The 22,003-nt window shown below is 35.8% G+C and overlaps 1 protein-coding gene across 9 annotated transcripts in view; it reads left to right on the top strand.

Moving 5' to 3' along the window:
* Positions 1-19,137: 19,137 nt before the first annotated feature.
* The window catches only part of MARCHF1 (membrane associated ring-CH-type finger 1), an 857,900-nt gene continuing 855,034 nt past the window's right edge, over positions 19,138-22,003 (top strand). For 3 of the 9 annotated variants that reach the window (XM_054553349.2, XM_054553352.2, XM_063723205.1), the window contains exon 1: positions 19,147-19,305. The gene's annotated coding sequence lies outside the window, so the exon portion shown is untranslated. 9 annotated transcript variants of the gene reach the window in all.

Genomic DNA, 22,003 nt, shown 5'->3' with positions numbered 1-22,003 from the left:
AATTGAAAGAATTTTTATCTTTTACTAATGTGGCTTACTGCAAGGCATATATATATATCCTGCCACATATGCTAACTTTTCTATTTTACTTTCCTCTGAATGTTTTAAATGTGTCATACATTTTGAACGTAGTGACACAATTTTAATATTGCTACAAAGATTTTGTTATAAATGATTTAAAAATATTTGAGTGTACAATAGAAGGGTAATATAGAGGCAAAACTCATAAGATGTGTTAAGTATATATATAGTAGAAACAAAAAGCTTGTAAGATATAGAGAGAATCCATAAGATGCTAAGTAAAGATAACTGAGGTAGTCAACAGAGTATAAGTTGAACATAGCTATAAAAAGATAGAGACATCAAGACACCTAATAGTCATGATACACTGAATATATATGAAACAGATACTACACATACTACTCATGAAGCACTAAATATATATAAGCCATTAGGTGTTTCCAAAGTTTTCATGTAGTTACTCACTGGTAACATTAATTCTGGCCCCATATGTCTCCTACTCAAGGAATACAAATAAAATTTATAGCTTCCCACAGGGCTAATTGGTGAGTACAGCAATTGATCTATTTGCCTTGCATCTCTCTGGTAAAGCAATTGTATGTGCTGGTCCCAGGTGTCTTGTACTGTTGGGGTTATTTACTGAAACGTCAATTCTGGTGCTTGCAGCCATACCATTAGTAAGATAGTGTGGTTCAGAAGAGAAAGAGGAAGATCAAGGTGGAGATGGAGATGGAGAGAAAGATGGAGGGAGAGAGGAGAGATATGAACATGAGCATTGCACAGTCTGGAAGTTAGGTAGTATGGTTTTCCACTCCACTCGCACAATATCTCAAGTGTGCCAACTGTGTCATCTTTTCCCGCTTGTAGCTCACTGTACATTTTAATTAATTATATACATCAATTAATTGAGTATCTTAGTTTGCTCTGTGAGCCTTTTTGCTCTGTGGCCTTTGGCACTTTGCCTGCCAGTGTATTCAGAGGATATTATTACATCAAATTATTTAACTTATGACAGGTTTCTTAATAATGGGAAATGTTTTACAGCAGGACTAACGGACATAGCAAAACTAGTTGAGCTGTTATATTTGATGATTATTAATCCTGCTACCCAGACTGTGGAATGTACAAACAAGAAAATGCTGCTTCCTGCAAGTTTTAGAGATTTATCTCTATGATCAGTACATTTTTTTTGTGGTAAGACTGTACCTGGAACAGAAGTATCTACTTTTTTTGCATTTTTCCCCAGACCTAGTTTGGTATAGCTCAAAAAATTATCATTCTTATCTCTTTAGTCTAATTTAATGAGAACAGTTTTACATCTCAGCATAGTCAAAAAAGTGGGTAAATGTACACAGAAAAAAATTAATGTAAAAAAGATATCTGTTAGTTGTAAAAAATACTAGTTAGAATCTACTGAAGAGTGTAGTTGTACCTGTTTTCTTGATAACTCTGAAAATCCAGTTAGTCTGAATAAAATCCTAGTGGAGGGAGCTCAATGATACTGATTCTTTTTAAATTAGTCCTATAAGATCTCAGAAAACTGTCACCCTGTAGTGTTATGTTGATAGTGCACTCATGTGATAAATAAACTTAAGTGACTATTGCTGCCTCAACAGAGAATTCAACTACTGCTCTTTAATTCATCAGAGTGGGCAAACATCTACTAAAAGAACATATGCTAAAGATAGGCTTATGGACACCTGACTATGGTGAAAAATGTGACTATTGTCCTTGAAGGTAAAATTCATATTTCTATTTGCCAAACATTTCCACATATTTCATGGTATTTTTTCCTGAGCTGATAAAAGTCCTTCTGTTCTGCCTCTTGAGCTTTTTTGCAAATTATTTGTAAAATTCATCATTATTTTATTTTTCTGAAAACTTATCAAAAGAAGAATGTTCTGCATACCACAAAGCACCCTCCAGTCCATGCTCCTTTAAACAAGTTGATATCCAAAATATTTGAAAATTCTTTCATAAATTTTCTATAATGATCTGTCATGTGTAACATGTTAAATGATGTTAAAATTACAAATGTGAAGAAGATATAATCTTTGTCTTCAAGTAGCTGATGTGTAATAGAGTAAGGAATGTTCATATGAGGTACAAAAAATGTAAAAGTTAAAAAAAGGCAGCAATACAATGCTATAGGAATCTAGAGGAGGGATCAAGGAGAGGAAGAGATGGCAACTAGAAAAAAAGGAATTTTAACACCACATAGTCAAAGAAATTAGCAAAAAGAATAAAGTTAGAGCCATCACGCTATCTTGTTTTAAGCAACACTACACAGCTATAGTAATTAAGACAGCATATGAATAGCATAAAAATAGACACATTGACCAACGAAACCAAACAGCCAGGCCCCAAATAACCCACATATTTATGGTCTATTGATTTTTGATAAAGGTGCTAAGAACACAAAATGGGAAAAGGAAGGTCTCTTTAATTAAAAGTGTTGGGAAAACTGGATATCCACATGCAGAAGAATGAAACTGGTATGATGGCACATGCCTGTAATTCCAGCTACTCGGGAGGCTGAGGCAGGAGAATTGCTTGAACCCGGGAGGTGGAGGTTGCAGTGAGCTAAGATCGTGCCATTGCACTCCAGCCTGGGTGACAGGGCGAGACTCCATCTCAAATAAATAAATAAATGAAACTGGGTCCTTAACTCACACTACATGTAAGAGTCAACCCAAAATGGATTAAAGGCTTAAATTTAAAGATGTGAAACTGTAAAACCACTAGAGGAAAACGGGAGAAAAAACTTCATGACATTTGTCTTGGCAATGAGTTTTTGGATTTGACCTCTATAGCTCAGGCAACAAAAACAAAAATAGACAAATGGGATTACTTGAAACTAAAAACTTCTGCACAGAAAAGGAAACAATTAACAGAGTAATATGGACAACCTGTGGATTGGGAAAAAATATTTGCAAACCATACATCTGATGATAAGGGGTTTGTATCCAAAATATGTAAGGAATCCAAACAACTCAATAATAAGAAAACAAATAACCAAATTAAAAAATAGCAAAGGACCCAAAAAAGATATTTCTTAAAAGGAGACATACAAATGGCCAAGAGATACATGAAAAATGGTCAATGTCACTAATCATTAGAAAAGTAAAAATTAAAATCACAATGAGATATCACCTCACACCTGTCAGGATGGCTATCATAAAAAATGGAGGATAATGGTTGGTGATGATGTGGAGGAAAAGGAATCCTTGTGCACTGTTGGTAGGAATGTCAATTAATACAGCCATTATGGAAAACTTCATGGAGGTTCCTCAAAAACTAGAACTACCATGTGATCGAGCAATTCTGCTTCGATATCTAAAGGATATAAAATTAGTATGTCAAGAAAATATTTGTACTACATGCTTATTGCAGCACTATTCACAATAGCCAAGGTACAGAATCAGCCTAAGTGTACATCAACAGATGAATGAATAAAGAAAATGTGGTGTGTACACAAAGTAAAATACTATTCAGCCTTTAAGAAGAGGGATAATCTGTCATTTGCAACGACATGGAAGAACCTGGAGGATATTGTACCAAGTGAAATAAGCCAGGCACAGAAAGACAAATATCTCACGTTCTCACTTATAAGTTAAATCTAAAACATTCAGACTCACAGAAGCAGAGAACAGAATGATTGTTATCAGACGCTGGGGGATGGTGGTTAGAATGGAGATGTGTTGGTCATAGGGTACAATGTTTCAGTTATACCAAAGAAATAAAAGATAAATATTTGAAAAAAAAATTAGGTTTCTTCCAGGCAACAGTTTGCCATAGAAAGAGAAACTAAAATTTAGGGCTTGGAATAAGTTGTGTGAACCTGATAGAGCCTGACTCTTCCTTGTTTCATCAAGCACAGGGCAATCAATGGTCCTTCAGAAGGTTTGAGTTACCGTTAGTGGAAAGGATGCATCTTTATACAATTCTAGGAGGGTCTACTTCCTCTTCTCTTTCCATGAGCCCACCACTTAACAATATTTTTATTTTCTTGGAATCTTTTTCTTGAAAATCTACATCTTTTTCTGTAAAATGCATTCCTAAAAAATCTGAAAATACCTGTCCTAATCAAGTAACTTAAAAATAAACAGTATTTTAAAAGCTAAAACAATGAAATAAGTTTTTTTCTTAATTTTTGGATTTTTAATTTTTATTTTACTTTAAGTTCTGGGATACATGTGCTGAATGTGCAGGTTTGTTACATAGGTATACATGTGTCATGGTGGTTTGCTGCACCTCTCAACCTGTCATCTAGGTTTTAAGCTCCACATGCATTAGGTATTTGTCCTAATGCTCTCTCTCCCTTTCCCCCCTGCCACCCTACAGGCCCTGGTGTGTGATGTTCCCCTCCCTGTGTCCATGTATTCTCATTGTTCACCTCCCACTTATGAGTGAGAACATGTGGTGTTCAGTTTTCTGTTCATGTGTTAGTTTGCTGAGGATGATGGTTTCCAGCTTCATCCATGTCCCTGCAAAAGACATGAACTCATTCATTTTTACGGCTGCATAGTATTCTATGGTGAATAAGTTTTGTATGAGACATCTACTAACAAAAAAAAGGAATTTTGAAGGGCTTAATGAATTTAGAAATGGAAGACATGTGTGAAGATAAAAATTTTGCCAAGGAAAGCCAACTGCCTGCTATGGAAACTTAGTGCCTTGAAGAGAAGTTACTAAGTATTAAGGTCAATTCAGAAGTTAATTTGCCTTATTTTTAACTGCAGGGAAACAGAATTAAACTTAATTCTGCCACTATAGTAGAAGCACACTGAGAATTTATAATTCTATGGTAAAATATTGAAAAACATAGTACTAATATGTTTTGAGAAGAAAGTATATATTGACACTGGAATGATCGTCCAGGGAGAAAAACCACTTATGTATTCTTAAAATATTTTATTTAAGTACCATTCCCTTGCAGCGCATAAATTGCTATTAAATAAAATAGGACTTATAAACATCATTGCCAACATTTACCAATCTTATAAATTCCAACACTTTAGGTCCAATAAGCTTCAATTTAATAAAAATAAATTAATTAATGATTTAGAAAACTTAGGAAAATAACAATATGCATTCTTTTGCAGTAAGAAGGACAGGAACAATATAGCCTTGATGAAATTTTAGCTATTGTTTTTCTCTACTTTGCTTGGCATATTTAGCTACCAGAATAATCTTGATTTTTTGTGAATAGAATAATTAAGTTCTTCTATGAATGTAAGATATAAATTGAGTTACATACACATGTGTGTATATTTACCCCAATTTCTAAATAATGCCGGGTCCCAACATATCTGTTTACACAGCCTGCTCCTGCTGCTGCTATCTGATTATTGATGGGCAAGGTGCTGTCCAGGGTGCTGAACTCAAGCTTACTGACCCAAGTCCACAGCATAACCATTATTCCAATAAAAACACTCTTTCCTGCTGAGTTCTTATGTGATCTCAAGAATCTCAACTGCTTACTCAAGCAACCACTATCAATTTCTTACAGATGGTTCTCAAATTAAAACCTATTAGTCAACGCAAGTCTAATGATGTGTCTCAACCTTACATGGGCTTCAGAACCTGTTAAAGGGAATTCCTATGAATAAAGGACACAATAGACTAATCTATATATTGGAATAATAGCTTATTCATTTCCACATAATGCTACCTAATGAATTATCACCAAACATATACATAATCTACTTTTAGTAAGAAAATAGTAATAACTAGCAACTGAGTCTGTGCCAGGCACTGTTGAAAGTGCCTCTTTTCATGTGTTTTTTGGCTGCATAAATGTCTTCTTTTGAGAAGTGTCTGTTCATGTCCTTCACCCACTTTTTGATGGGGTTGTTTGTTTTTTTCTTGTAAATTTGTTTGAGTTCATTGTAGATTCTGGATATTAGCCCTTTGTCAGATGAGTAGCTTGCGAAAATTTTCTCCCATTTTGTAGGTTGCCTGTTCACTCTGATGGTAGTTTCTTTTGCTGTGCAGAAGCTCTTTAGTTTAATTAGCTCCCATTTGTCAATTTTGGCTTTTGTTGCCATTGTTTTTGGCGTTTTAGACATGAAGTCCTTGCCCATGCCTATGTCCTGAAAACACATGAAGAAATGCTCATCATCACTGGCCATCAGAGAAATGCAAATCAAAACCACAATGAGATACCATCTCACACCAGTTAGAATGGCAATCATTCAAAAGTCAGGAAACAACAGGTGCTGGAGAGGATGTGGAGAAATAGGAACACTTTTACACTGTTGGTGGGACTGTAAACTAGTTCAACCCTTGTGGAAGTCAGTGTGGCGATTCCTCAGGGATCTAGAACTAGAAATACCATTTGACCCAGCCATCCCATCACTGGGTATATACCCAGAGGACTATAAATCATGCTGCTATAAAGACACATGCACACGTATGTTTATTGCAGCACTATTCACAATAGCAAAGACTTGGAACCAACCCAAATGTCCAACAATGATAGACTGGATTAAGAAAATGTGGCACATATACACCATGGAATACTATGCAGCCATAAAAAATGAAGAGTTCATGTCCTTTGTAGGGACATGGATGAAATTGGAAATCATCATTATCAGTAAACTATTGCAGGAACAAAAAACCAAACACCGCATATTCTCACTCATAGGTGGGAATTGAACAGTGAGAACACATGGACACAGGAAGGGGAACATCACACTCTGGGACTGCTCTGGGGTGGGGGGAGGGGGGAGGGGTAGCATTAGGAGATATACCTAATGCTAAATGACTAGTTAATGGGTGCAACACACTAGCATGGCACATGTATACATATGTAACTAACTTGCACATTGTGCACATGTACCCTAAAACTTAAAATATAATAATAATAAAATAAAAAACAAAAAGAAAGTGCCTCATATTTATTAAGTAATGCGATCATCACATCAACCCTATACAATCAATACTCTTATTGATCTAATTTTCTAGGTGAGGAAATTGAAATAAACAACTAGAAAATGGTAGAACCAAAATTCAAACTCAGGCGAACTGGCTCTAGTAAGTATGCTTTCAATTACTACAATATACTCCTGCGACATAGGAAATCAAATTATATGCAGCGGTTACCTTGTAAGGGTAGAGTAAAGAAAAATTATTGATATGATTTTATGCTTAATGGCAATTAATTATGACGGTTCATTGAGCTCATTTTTACTAGTCAGGGCAAGAAAATGGGCAAAGGGACTCCCTGATTTCTAATGCAATTTTCTTGTATTCCATAATAATAATTCAATTAGCAATTGTTTAATAAAGGTAGTATTGCATAGTAATTAAGCAGTCTTAGAGGTAGGCTACCTGAGTTCTAAATACCACTTGGGACATCATTAGTTGCATAACCTTTGCAAGTTGCTTTTCTTTGTTTCACTTCAGTTTTTGTACCTATAAAATGAGGAAAATAACAATGTCTGTTGCACATAGTTGTTGTGAGGATTAAATGAGTTAATGCATGTAAATCACTCAGACAATGCCTTGCATTTAACAAACCCCAATAAATATTAGTTAACATTATTGCATGTTTTCATGGAATTAATTAGATTGCAATTCGATTTCTCATAAACTTTATCTTTCACAAAATACTTTGTGGCTAAACAACAATGTTTAAATATTTATTTTTTCTTATGTATTGATTTTATGGTTGAAATATGAAGGTTTGACTGTATGTATCTTCTAAATTTGGTCTATATAATTGAGTAAATTAGAAACAACAAACATTACAAATGAAGACATCAAGGTAAACAGTGTTTTTCCCTGTGCAGATAATTTACAATGTATAATATTGGCGACAAAAAAATAACTACTATCAGCACTCATATATGTAAGAAGTCAATTAAAGTTAACAGAATAATTGGTGTTTCTTGACACATATGGTCAGTTAATCATTACTGGGTAACTTAGATAATGAAACAAGAATAAAGTACACAGTTGTCACAATGAGATGGTCAGATGCCACACTATGTACACATCAATCTGGTATTGAATCAAGGATGTAAACTAAATGGGCACTTTTGGAAATGTTGCAATGCAATAATTCCTAATAGGCATTGCTTCATTTTAATATTAAAAGTAGTATGATTCCTTTATAAAGCATTAATATTATTGATAAATTATTCCATATTTGATACTCAGATATGCTGTTAAGTTCTGGAAGCAAAGTAAAACAAAAGATGAACAAACAAAATGCAAGAAAAAGTTTTCATCTTTAAAGATCTCATAGCATAGTGGGAAAAATAAGCAAACACATCATGGCAGTATAGTATGAGAAAATATGTACAAAGTGGCATGGGAATTAAAATGAGAATGGCCATGTAAGAGAGTTTTCAGAGTACGTAATTTTTTAATCTTGTGGATTAGCATCTTATTGGAAAATACATTTTACATTTTAAGGTGTAGATATGAAATCAGGTCTGATTTCAAGTCTTAATTTTACACTTTATGATTTGTAAACCTGTACAAACCTCTTAAACTTCACCTCAGTAATTATAATGAGTATTAAATGAGATAATGCACATAAAATACTTAAATAAAAATTTAGTATATTGACATTCAATATAATATTTCTATTAAAAATATGAGAAGAATTTGCCATGAAAGAGTTATTGAGTATGGAAGAGTATCTTTTAGAAATAGGAAAAAGATTACCTAAAGTGAAGATGCAGAGAGAATGTGGCACTTAAATGTAAGTGCATGTGGGTGAGTAATAGAAGAATAAACTGGAAAATTAGAATCTAGATTTTATCTTTTGAATGTAAAGATTATTTTGACATATACAATGGAATATTTGATTATTTGCAGAAACATGTAATGATAAAGTCAGTGTGAAGCATGTCATGTTTTAAACGAGCAGGCATTTAATTAATCACAGCAGCATAGTTCTTAAAAATAGTTGTATATACAAGACTTTGATTATTTCATGGAAAATGCTTGGGTGATAAGGATTTTTAGCAATAACTCTCTGGTTGGAAACTACTGCCAATGACAATGGGGAACACTGATGAGTGTGCTGAGGATAGAATGGCACCATCAGGTTTGCATTTGAGAAAGGATACTCTGTCAATGGCTGAAGGATGTTTTGCACAGAAAGTGTGGTGAGGGTAAGACTATAGGCATGAAATCAATAGAAGTCATTTCAGTGATAGGGAAAAGGAATGTGTACCACTCTTGTGTCTTAACAGGAAAGACATAGCACAATATACTGGGATTTCTTTTTTAAATTGATTTTTTTTATTATACTTTAAGTTCTAGGGTACATGTGTACAACATGCAGGTTTGTTACATATGTATACATGTGCCATGTTGGTGTGCTGCACCCATTAACTTATCATTTACATTAGGTATATCCCCTAATGCTATTCCTCCCCCCTCCCCCCACGCCATGTCAGGCCCTGGTGTGTGATGTTCCCCATCCTGTGTCCAAGTGTTCTCATTGTTCAATTCCCACCTATGAGTGAGAACATGCCGTGTTTGGTTTTCTGTCCTTGCGATAGTTTGCTGAGAATGATGGTTTCCAGCTTCATCCATGTCCCTACAAAGGACATGAACTCATCCTTTTTTATGGCTGCATAGTATTCTATGGTGTATATGTGCCATATTTTCTTAATCCAGCCTATCATTGGTGGACATTTGGGTTGGTTCCAAGTCTTTGCTATTGTGAATAGTGCCGCAATAAACATATGTGTGCATGTGTCTTTATAGCAGCATGATTTATAATCCTTTGGGTATATACCCAGTAATGGGATGGCTGGGTCAAATGGTATTTCTAGTTCTAGATCCTTGAGGAATTGCCACACTGTCTTCCACAATGGTTGAACTAGTTTACAGTTCCACCAACAGTGTAAAAGTGTTCCTATTTCTCCACATCCTCTCCAACACCTGTTGTTTCCTGACTTTTTAATGATGTACATTTTAGTAAAGAAAATACTTCTATGTGAGTAGGGTTAAAAAAAAAAAACGGGTTAGAACTATCAAGAGTGGGAAGCCATGATTACCCTTAAGCCTTACTAACCTTAAGGTACCAAGAAAGCCTGGCTGATGGCCGGAAACATGGGAGAATCTATCATGATGAAGCAAAGTAGCATATTTTAGAACCACACTGAAGCATGGAGAAAATGGGGGAAATACAAACCCAGCTCTCCTTCTTTCCACCCTCTAAATCCTTCTGGTGTCTCCAAACAGAACCCAACCAGAAGCCGAAGGGCAAGGAAAATGCCAAAGAGGACAGTTCTTTAGGGCATAGAGAAAGAGAAAGAAGGGTATAGGGTAAATTTAAGGTGGCTAAAGATAATAGGCCAGCACAAGGTGAAAGGGTCTAAATGAGTACAATTGCAAAGAATATGGAAAAGGGGAACAACTAAAGAGATTTTTATGCAAAGGTCTTGTTGACAATGTCACCACCAAAATGATGCCACTCATTTTTTTTAAAAAAACTAATGTTTAATCAAAATAAAATAATTAGAAATAGTTGTATGTAGAAGAGTAGTATACAGTAGTAGTATATAAAATATTGATTATTCCAATGGGGTGCAAGTGAGAGGAAATATCTTCCAGTAATATTTAGATTCCTTGTTTGGAAACCTGAATGGATGCTGGAACTATTTACCAAGAAAATGATTACAAAACAGAGCGCAGGGAGGAAGAAGAGCTGGAGCTGGAATTAAGAAAAAGAAGTCAATAAATTGCATGAGGTTCACTTTTAATGGCTAAAATTGCTATTTTATTTGACTCTAGTTGGGTTAATCTGGTTCCCAGAGGCTTAAAAATTAATACTGCCCTAAAGTTTTAGTATTAACAACTGATTCAGAGAAAGGGACAGCATACAGGTCCACAGTGGAGCATAACAATTTCACAAGTTGTCATCACTCACTGTGGAAAAAATAACTTTACAGTGAAAATCACCCTCTTACCTGGATGAGGACAACTGTACAGAAACTCTCTTACCTATATATATGGCTTCAGGGTCTCAGGTTCCCTGGCGACAACTCTCTAGAGGGCTTCTTAATGTGACATTGGGAAACTAAACTATGAATTTACAACATTGCCTATTCTGTTAGGCTCAGCAGTGTGTTGAAAAGTGGTGTATTGGTCAATTCAAACAATATTTCCCACTTCATTTATTTGAAGTTGTTTTACATACATCTGTCCTTAAAAGCACTGGTTTCCTTTTACAAATAATGTTATGAATTACTCTCTACTGAAACATGTTTGTGGATAAACATATTTTCCCTGTATCTCTGATTATTTCTCTATAGCAGAACCTAAAGAAATTTAATCACTGCCTCAAAGGCTATAGGAAGTCTTAAAGCATTTGGCATGTGCTGCCAATGTTTTCTAGAAAGCTTGAACGAACATATGTTTATATCTGCAATATATACAACTCTTCCTTTGCCTGAAGAAAGTATTACAAGTTATGAAAATCTTTACCTGATACTTGAAAAATTATATCTCAGATTTTTTAAACTTGAATTTTAAACTTCAATGTTAGTTCTTTTCTGCCAGTAGTTCTTTCTTGTGTGATTTCTTTATATCTTTTTAAGAAATCTACTGAGGTCTTAGTATTTTATTGATTTGTATATATATTGAATATACCAAATATATCTGTTGCAAAAATTTATTCTAGTTTATTAAACTTTAAATTTATATGTAGTATTTTTGGTGTTCTGAAATTTTATATGATATTTAATAAAATATGTTACTATTTTATCTATAATTTCTTTCTTTGCTTGTAATTTAGAAATTCCTTTCTTTCTGTCATAAATGTCTATTTTTATGTTCTTCCTAATTGTTTATTTTTAGTTATCTTTAGTTTTATAATGTTTAACACAAATCTTTCTAGACTCATTTTGCTTTACTTTATAACCCAAATAAAGCAAGTGTTTAACCTTTCTGAGCATGCTTTCTCTCCTATAATATAAAATGGAAATAAGATTACCTACCTTAGAACATTGCATGAGGCTTAAATTAATAGACATAAAGTGCTTAGAACAGTGCCTGACATATAGTAGATGTTCAATAAATGTTAATTCTTATTCTAATGTCTAGAAATATCTAAAAAATAAAAAAATTTTCACAACTCATTTGGCAGAAAACTGACATGAAATGATATGAGGCTCATTTTATCATACTCAGCATGAATCTTTATATATTTCACTGTGGACATATCACTATGTTTGATTTTATGATGCTGCCCCAAACAGCAGTGGGATACTACACAAAATGCAGTATATAACTTATATTCCCTTTTTAAAAAAACCAGTGAATAAAAACCTTTGGAATGCAATTTGCCCCTGAATCCGGGATTTCAAGTTATATTAGTTATTGATCAGCTGCTAATTGATAGGTATTATCTTAGGTGTCTTAGTCTATTCAGGCTACTCTGACAAACCGCTATAAAGTGAGTGGCTTATAAACAATGTTACCATATTTCTCACAGTTTTGAAGCTTGGGAAGTGTAAAATCAAGATGCTGGCAAATTTAGAGTCTGGTGAAAGCCTACTTCTTGATTCATAGATTGAAACTTCTTGCTGTGTTCTCATGTGGTGGAAGAGGCAAGGAAGCTCTCTCAGGCTTCTTTTAAAAGGACACTAATCACATTCATGAAGGCTCTGCTCTCATGATTTAATCACTGTCAAAGGCCCTTAGCTCCTAATACCATAAATTTTATGATTAGGTTTCAGCATACAAATTTTGCAGGGACATAAATATTTAGACCATAGCACTAGATGTTGTCTATATTCCATTATTTTACTGAATCATCACAATGATCCAATCATACATTCATTTATTCAACCAATATTTTCCAGGAACCATTTAGAGTGTCTTGGTTATTATTATTAACAAAACAGATTAATTTCTCCTTCCTTCTTTGAGATAGCATCATATTTTCTTAAGTCTACATTACTACTCCTTGTTACAACTAATAAAATAACTTTTGCAGAGGTGAAAAGTAGTACTACCTTAAAAGCACACTGTGGATGAACACATATCTTGATTTTCAAAAAATTAAAATAAACTGAGGAAAAATAACTTTAACTGTATTTTAGAGGAGCAAGTGAGGTTCAGAGACATTAAAATATATTAAGTTATAGTAAATGGTAAGCTGGAGTTCAAAACTTTTCAAAGGCCACACTTTCCACTGTTCCATTTTTATGTCTAAAGGAATAAAAAATAAAAAAGACCCCCAACAGAATAGATCTTTTTTTCCCACTCCTCTTCTTTCTCCTCCCTTCTTGTTCTAGCCACCACAATCAGCTATACATAATTGAGTGTCCTGTACAACTGAACGGGATGTAGCTCAGGAGGCTCCCTTTAGATTTGTAGAACTATTACACTCCCTTTTTATCATACTTCCACTCTACTTTCTTTTCTCATAAAATTCTCTGAAGTGAGAGATATATAAGGCAGATATCATTAATTTCCTTTTCCAAATGAAGAAGGTAATGTGGCTAGGTGAAATGAATTACTTAAGTTATAAAAGACATCATTAAGAGAACTAGATTGAGAAGCAAGGTTATAGTACTCTGAGCTCTTCCATTCGACTCTCAGGGTACTTCAGAAATTAAAGTTGACTTGGAAAATCAGGAATGTCTATTAGAAGACTCTAATATTATATTTTATATATATGTATATATGTTTTTTCAGAAAATATATTTCAGAAAATATATTTGTCAAGGTTTTTTCCCATGATAGCTAAGCAGATATAGCTGTGGGAGAAACATCTGCTATAAAGATTAAGAACTATGACTAGAAAATCAGAAAATTATCTTTCTGTTGGGAGTATTTGGTTCTGTGTTATCTTTAATTCCATGCCTATAAATGGGGTCAACCAAGGTAATTGAAGCAATTTGAGGAAATACATATGGCCACAGGATCAGGGTGGAAATAATGAAAGCAGATCACTAACACTACTGTTACAGCTGAATAATATGAGCATTTTCTCAAGAAAAATCTCAGTCTAAGAGGATAAATCAGCATCTTTACTTTTCAAATACTTTTATTTTAGGAGAAAATTGTATATATACATGTTCCTTCATAGCATTAGGCTGTGAAGGAATGTGTATATATACAATGAGATACCTTTGCTTTCCACAAGCAGTATGTCCATTCTGCAATAAGTTCTTCCTTCTAAAAAAAATTTCCTCATTCTTTCCTGTACCTTTAAACAAAAGCAATTCATATAACACCTCTTCTATGTCATGTTAGTGCCAATGACCAGCATAAGTGACAAAGCAGCTGGAAAATTAACTAAAGCCATGGGATGGGTCCCCTGTCCTATCAAATAAAGATATTTAATGATAGAAGAATGTACTGGAACCAAAGTCAAAATAACACTAATATTTAGATCCCGAGTATGCAGTAAATAAATTTGTACCTGATAACATATCTTATGAGTACAAAGATAGCCCTTGTTTGTTTAAATGGTTTATATCATAAATAAGCAATTAATTCAAAAAGCCAAGGTAGCAGCATACTTTGAAAAAATGATAATTTGTTATGTGTACCTTTTAACAATTTCACACATTCTCTCAAATAACCCTTATTAACAGAGTTGCCAAACATCAGCAATTATGAAACAAGATAAAATAAAAAAAAGACTTTGAAAAAGTCTACACTAAACCTTTCTTTTTAAAGAAGCTTTGGTTATATATCTGTGCCCAGGGAATATTACTTTCTATGATAAAAAATATACTGGGTCTTTGAGGTCCAATATGTAAAGTGATCTATTTTCCTTGTTAATATTCACAGTAGGAAGAAAAGCCTTCATTTGGATGGTGATGTAGTTTTCTCTCCCAGGGCTACTGATGGATTAACTGTACAGAGAAAATAGTTGCTGGGGTAGTCTTTATCTTTATTTAAATGAATGGTTTATGGCTCTTTTTCTTTTTTATTTCATTTTGCAATGATCTGTCTTCAAGTTCAAAAATCACTGTACCTTGCTTTATGTCTGAAACTGTTTAAGAATAGATCCAAAACCAAAATTTATTTGGTAGCCTGAGATTCTTTTTCTTCATAAATAACTCTGAAAGCATTTCATTTGCAGGGATAATGGAAATAAAATTAGTGATGAATTTGTTAACTGATGGAAAAGTTCACAAAATCATATTATTTACTTCATCGAATATAATATATATATGTGTGTATATATGTATATAATGTATGCATGTATATAACATTTTATTTTTTCATATTTCATTTTTTTCAGTGGAAAAAATACCTAAAAGTTGCAAGTATGCTGTTATGAGGACAGACTTTATATGTTTAGGCTGATATAATCAAATTTTAATTTGATTTGTTACTAGTTTAGTTGCCTGGACAATTTCTGTAACCTCTGTAGGTCTCTGTTTCCTCATCTTCAAGAGAGGTTAATACACTTATATCATGGGGTGATTTGAAGAGCAGATGGAGTAACATATAATAACTTAGCACAGTATTTGGCACATGATAAGGACTTACTGATATTATTTCTGTGTATTATGTATCAACAATTAACAAATTTGTATGTAGGAAAACTTGTTTTTAAAAGTCAAGGTTGGGCACGGTGGCTCAGGCCTGTAATCCCAGCACTCTGGGAGGCCAAGGTGGGCAGATCACCTGAGGTCAGGAGTTTGAAACCAGACTGGCCGACATGGTGAAACCCTGTCTGTACTAAAAATACAAAAAAAAAAAAAAAAAATTAGCTGGGCGTGGTGGCACATGCCTGTGATCCCAGCTACTCAGGAGGCTGAGGCAGGAGAATCGCTTGAACCCAGGAGGCAGAGGTTGCGGTGAGCTGAGATCACACCACTGCACTCCATCCTGGGTGACAGAGCAAGACTCTGTCTCAGTAAATAAATAAATAACAAATAAGAATAAAAATAAAAGTCAGTAGCTATAAATGAGTCTATCAATTTAAATGAAACCAGAGTATAAAAAGTTTATATTCTGTGGAATTCACAAATAAAAAATATTAAAATATGTCTATTTTTCCCACCAAAGCACTTGCTGCTTTTGTGAAGAGACTCATGTATCAGTATGAAAATGGTACAGTAGAGCAGCAATAATTGAGGCAGAAATAATATATCTATTCTAAATTTTCAATTCCAAGGTTTAATATATTCACCATTTAAATATGATTCAAATGTAAGTTAGGTTTGTAAAATATGATTTCAGACTTTTGTTGGCTAAGACTTAATGATACTTTTACATTTTCTCATGTAACAATTAGATGTTTTATTTTAGTTATTTATAGCATCCATTTGGATAAAAATATTTCAAAATATTCAAACACCACGTTTTAAGAATTACAAATAACAAAGCATGCAGTAGTAGTGGAAAATGTCAGTGGCACAGCCAAAGGTATTAGTAGGTTGGGACACATTAGGAAAGAAGTTATTGTAGAGATATAGTAAATTCACTTTGCTAAGATCAGGGTCCTGAGTGATTGCCACAGCACAGTATTTTCAATTCCCAAAAAAGTCCCAAATAACATACTGAAGATATTTTCACAGAAATAAATACATTATCATGTATGAATGCATTTTTTCTTTAAAGTAAGAGATTTAGGTTTTGCTTTAATTCCTTAGAGCAGTGATGAAAAAGAAAAAAAGCTGAAGGATGCATTTTCTGATCTTTATAGCTACCATTATAAATTCCCCAGATCTGCTAACTATGACCTTCTTCTTGTCTCCATTCTTATGAATTAGTCCAGAGGATGCTGAAGAACTGGAAGATAAACAGAGGCAAAGAAGATAGATGGGGCATTAAAGAACCAATCTCCGTAGGAAAGTTTACAACTTGACCTTCTGATGCACTTAGAACAGTGTCATTAGCAGTACTAATTACTTTTTTCAAGCCATTAGATTGTTTTCCTATTCTCAAAAACTGCCATTACTTACATTTCCCAATTTTTACCTTTTCTCCTAGTTTACTTCCCATTTGGCCCCAATTTAAAAAAATCTTTATTATTTTGGTATTTAAAAATATTTGTTTCTAAAATTTGTTCAATCATTTGATATGTTATTTTTTACTTATTATATAATGACATAAATACTAGTGATACCTAAAATATTTTAATTTGAAAATAAATAAAAGTGAACACATAGATTTCACACATAATTTCCAAAGTACATGCATCACAATTTTTTTATACTCTATTAGTTTTTAATTTTTATAGGTACATAGTAGGTATATATATTTATGGGATACATGAAATATTTTGATACAGGCATACCGTGTGTAATATTCACATCAGGGAAAATGGGGTATCATTGCTTCAAGAATTTATCATTTCTTTGTGTTATAAGCATTTCAATTATACTTTCAGTTATTTGAAAATATACAATAAATTGTTGTTGACTGTAGTCACTGTTGTGCTATCAAATACTAGATCCTCTTCATTCTATCTATATTTTTGTACAGCCTCTGGTAAACATCACTTGAATTGCTAGCTCTGTGAGTTCAGGTGTTTTAATTTTTAGCTCCCACAAATGAGTGAGAACATGCAAAGTCTGTCTTTTTTGTGTTCAGCTTATTTCACTTAAGGTAATGACCTCCAGTTCCTTCATGTTATTGCAAATGACAGGATCTTATTCTCTTTTATGGCTGAATATTACTCCATTGTGTATATGTGCCATATATTCTTTATCCATTACACTGATAGTTTATTTTTTAAAATAATTTCTGATGCTGCTTTTTCATACTTATTACTTTTTCCTCAGAAAAGTCCCATTGGATTTCACAATTTCACAATGTAATAAGAAGCCTATCTGATAGTGAGTAGCCTTTAAATTGTCGTTATTATTATATTGAGTCCTTCTCTTTGTATTTACAAAGATTAAGGAGTTTCTAACCGTATCAACACTTGTAATAAATGTTATTCTTAGTCTTCACACTTGTAAAGGATAATGGTGATGAATGCAGCGGCAGAGGCTGCACGTTCCCACCTAGCACTCTCACTGAAGACTGCCTAATCAGCACTGGCTGCTGGTACTTTTCTCTGCAAGCTTAGTCTCTTCCAGGAATGACAGGTGGTAGGTAATCCTGGGAACTCAAGAGCCTCCTTGAAGCTTGGACTGATTAGAGCACAAACCATGAGCTGTTGAAATCTGGTCCCTGAACAGGAGAGTTTTTGACATGAAGCTGCTCTAGATTGCTGTAGAGCTGGATCTCAGATCTGGTGTATCTGCCTGTTTCCATGAAAACAGCGGAATCTTAAAAAATACTCAGGCTGTTTGTCTATTCCTCTAATAAGACTTCTATCGATGTTATATAGAATCTTAAGCAAAGTATTTGGCATCGCACCTTTTATGAGTTTCAATAAACCTTGTGATTTAAATAGTTTCATCATTGATGACAGTCTTTAGGTGAGGCCACAAGAGAGTCGCTTCTCGAGTGTCCATTAGTATATGGTGGGAGGACAGGAGGTCAATACTAAGGCTAGGAGTGAATTGCTACTGGTGCCTTCTTGCCTCAGACTAGCGGTCTTTATGTCATAGATTGTTGAAGTGCCCTCGTTGTTTAATGTTTTGCCTCAGACTCCCGCCTGTAAACAGTACACATCTTTCTCCCTCACTTTAGCTGCTCATCATTGAAGCTGTCATTGGTCAGACATCCTAAACTTTCTCATTGTGACTAGGGCTCCGAGGGTTCCAGGGGTTCTAATTATTATCGTGGCTGCAGTGTAGGTGTCCATCACCGAGACGGGGCACCTGAGCTACTGAGCAGCCAGAAATAAACTTTCTCCTTACCCTTGGCATCTGCCATCAGTTTAAGACTGATTTAGGAATCTTTACGGCAAAGAAGAGGCTCTTCATCCCCGGCCCCATCCCCACCGCGCCCACCCAGTCCACATACACCCTCGGAGCCACCTTTCCGCAGACCCCCGCTATGCCCTGTCCTTGACTCCAGTTAACCTGGAGATGCTAGTTCTGGGAACTCCTAGAGGCTCTGCTGCCTCCTCTGCCTGCTCTGCGTTCCCCGCGTGAGCGCTGGATTATTCCAGTCTTTGAGCATGGCAGATTTCCACTGGATGACATCATGGGAGCCCAGTGAATGCCGGCTCAGAGAGGGGGACGGAGAAGGGGAGGGGGAGCAGAGGAGGGGAGAGGACTGGGGAGCGGAGCCAGAGCCGGGCTGCCTGCCACCCGGCTGCTCGTCCGCTAGCTGGGGAGGAGCGCTCCACCCGCAACTGACAAAGGATGGGAGAACGCCCGCGCCCCGGGATGCCGGCCGCGCGCAGCCTGGCGGCCGCCTGAGCTACTTCACCCTCCGCCGGTAAGTGACTGCAAACATCATTTATTCAATCAGCCTCACTGGGAGCCCCCTCTCTCCGGTTGGTAGTCCTGGGCGGCTTGTCCCTGATCCCGAGCGGCGCTTGGCACAGCATCAGCCCTGGAGGGCAGGCAGCAGGTGCCTTTGCCTGGTGGGTACACTGGGGTTAGAGGCGGGTGCTGCCACCCAACCTGCGGGCGGCGGGCTTGCCCGGTAGGCGCCTCACTGGTGAGAGGAGGCGGCTCCAGCCCGCCGCCTGGGGTAGTTGCTACTATTGGCCCTCCGCGCCCGCTCTGCGCGCGCGCCGTTTCTGGCGGATCCCCAGTGCGCTGCGCGCTGTTTACACCGGCGTGGTACTAGTCACCCAGCCGCACCCCTCGGAAAGCGCGGAATCGGTGACAGCCACTTCACAGGCTCACGCGCTCCCACTGTGGGCTTGAGGGGGACGGGGACCGATTACCAAAGGAGAGCGCTTACTACGGAAGACACAGGGCAGCCTTTGTCTTGGGTTTAGCGCTGATACGCTCAACCCTGAGTCGGGTTCACTGCAACTGTTGGGTCCGATTTCGGTTCCCTGCAACCGCCCTCCTGCGCGACAGATGTCATTGTGTTCCTGCGGCCAGCGGGTCTGAAAGCTGGGACTTAAGACGCCAGGAGGGTCTTGCGCTCACGGGTGAGTGTCGCAGTTATCCAGGTGCTGAGGGAGCTTCTGGAGCTCCAGGAAGTGGAGTGGCCAGTCGAGTCAGAGAGACGCCCAAGTTTTATCCCCAAGTGGTGTGAGGGAAATGGCAAAGTTAGGGAGACTCACTCTCGCTCTTTTCTCTGGTTTCTGAAGCGCTGATTTTGGAGATTTGTGACAGGTGGATGGAATCAGAGGCATGGCCAATATGTAGTTAGAGAGCCTCACGTTTTCCTGGCAATTCTTTTTGTTATTCAGTAGTTCCAGAAAAGATTTGCTTGCTAAACATTTTTGAGATCAAAATGTTTTCTATTATAGAGCTCTGTGGGTTTAACGAAAAAAGATTTTGAACCTGCTCAGGTACCTTAGTTTAGAGTTGTCTGGCCTGTAAGTGCTATATAGCCAACATGCCAACACCCAACCCCCTGGCTTTTTGCTTGGCTGACACACACGTTTTATTGATGAATTCCTCGTTTAGGAGGTTCAATTTTCAGATCACAAGGAAGCGGTGGTACCTATCAGAACATCTGTTTCTAATGTCAATGTGTTTACAAAAGGAATATCTTGTGAAAAAGATGGAAAGAAGTGAAAGTTTGCTACTTTGGGGGTTCATTACTTTTTTTTTGTTTTCATCCACTACAATCGAAAATATTTAAACTTTAGTCATTTTGTATTTATGAATTTAATGTATATTAAATGTAAATAATCCTTGAACATTAAGGAGATTCTTGGTATACAAGTTTGGTATTCCAGCGTCTAACATAATGCTATGGTATAAGAAAGTAACAATCACAGTTATAATTCAAAGGGTTATTTTATTTTTCTTGAAAGAGGCTAATTTTTCCTCAGATGATCTTTTTTTTCTTTAAAGATAGATGATTCTAATGAAGCTTTTCTAAAACAGGATTAAAATAATTTTTCTCAGTGATTGCTCTTTTGATAAAGTTTGAGTCTTTTCAGAACAGACTTGATAGAAAATTATTGGAATAATCAATGTGGTGGAAGTAAAAAAGAAACTGGGTGAGATAATACAGGGAGGCTTTACTAAATATGAATGGTGGGACTATCAGAAGGTGCTGTGTCAGTTTTGATTCTGGAAAAGCTCATTGTAGCTTTTACATGCGTATCTCTCCTGGGAAGTGCATAATTATATGTCTGATTATGTCACGCTATGTTGAGAGACCAATGTTATGAGCAAAGAGCTTGTTTTAATCCAGGACTTACGGGGTTGTCAGCAACGTTTTCTTCGGTGATACAGAATTTTTTATTTCATTGTTTCTTGACTAATTGTCACAATAGGCTCCACCTGTTTTATCTGAAGTCTTCTTTCTAACTTTGTTGTACTATGTTTTTATGATAATGGGGTTTTACTTTAAGGTTCTTAGAGAACCTGTTGCTCATGTTGACTGCTTTCCTCAAGTATTGTAATAGCAAAAACTCTTTTTGAAATAGACTTGTGAACGTACGAGCTTCTGACGTGCTTACATGATGGGTGTACGCTACATAAAAATCTACATTTACATACAATATGTGTATAACTGATCAGATAATCAGCTAGCAATGATCAACAGGAGGTACTGTGGTGTCAGGCTCATGGTTTTTGGCAAATGATATTACCTTTAGCGATAAGATGTTTTACCTCCTTTACATGGTAAATAAAAATGTATATTGAGGAGAACAGATTACATTTTATGTATGAAATCTTTAATTTTATTTCAAAAATATTTTATCCAAGAAGGTCAAAAGTACACAGATTCTTCACATTCCACTAGAATACTGAGAAAAGTTCTCGGAAGGTATAAGCATATTATAAATAGATATAATTTGATTTATTTGATAGCTAGTAAAATATTATTTTTAAAACCACATGGAGTAAACTAGTGTCCTTGAACTAGAGAGTATTCTCATAATGTTCTTTAATGTATTTCACAAATACTTTGCCTATTCTTTTGCACAAGGGCTCTTAACTGAGAAAGGTGAGAAAGAGGAGGAAGTTGCATTATAGGAGAAAAATAAAGCCAT

The sequence above is a fragment of the Pongo abelii genome, chromosome 3 (genome assembly GCF_028885655.2).
Source record: "Pongo abelii isolate AG06213 chromosome 3, NHGRI_mPonAbe1-v2.0_pri, whole genome shotgun sequence".
In the NCBI taxonomy this organism is placed as follows: domain Eukaryota; kingdom Metazoa; phylum Chordata; class Mammalia; order Primates; family Hominidae; genus Pongo; species Pongo abelii.
The sequence above is the reverse complement of the archived record's forward strand: the minus strand, read 5'-3'. Positions and strand labels throughout refer to the sequence as shown.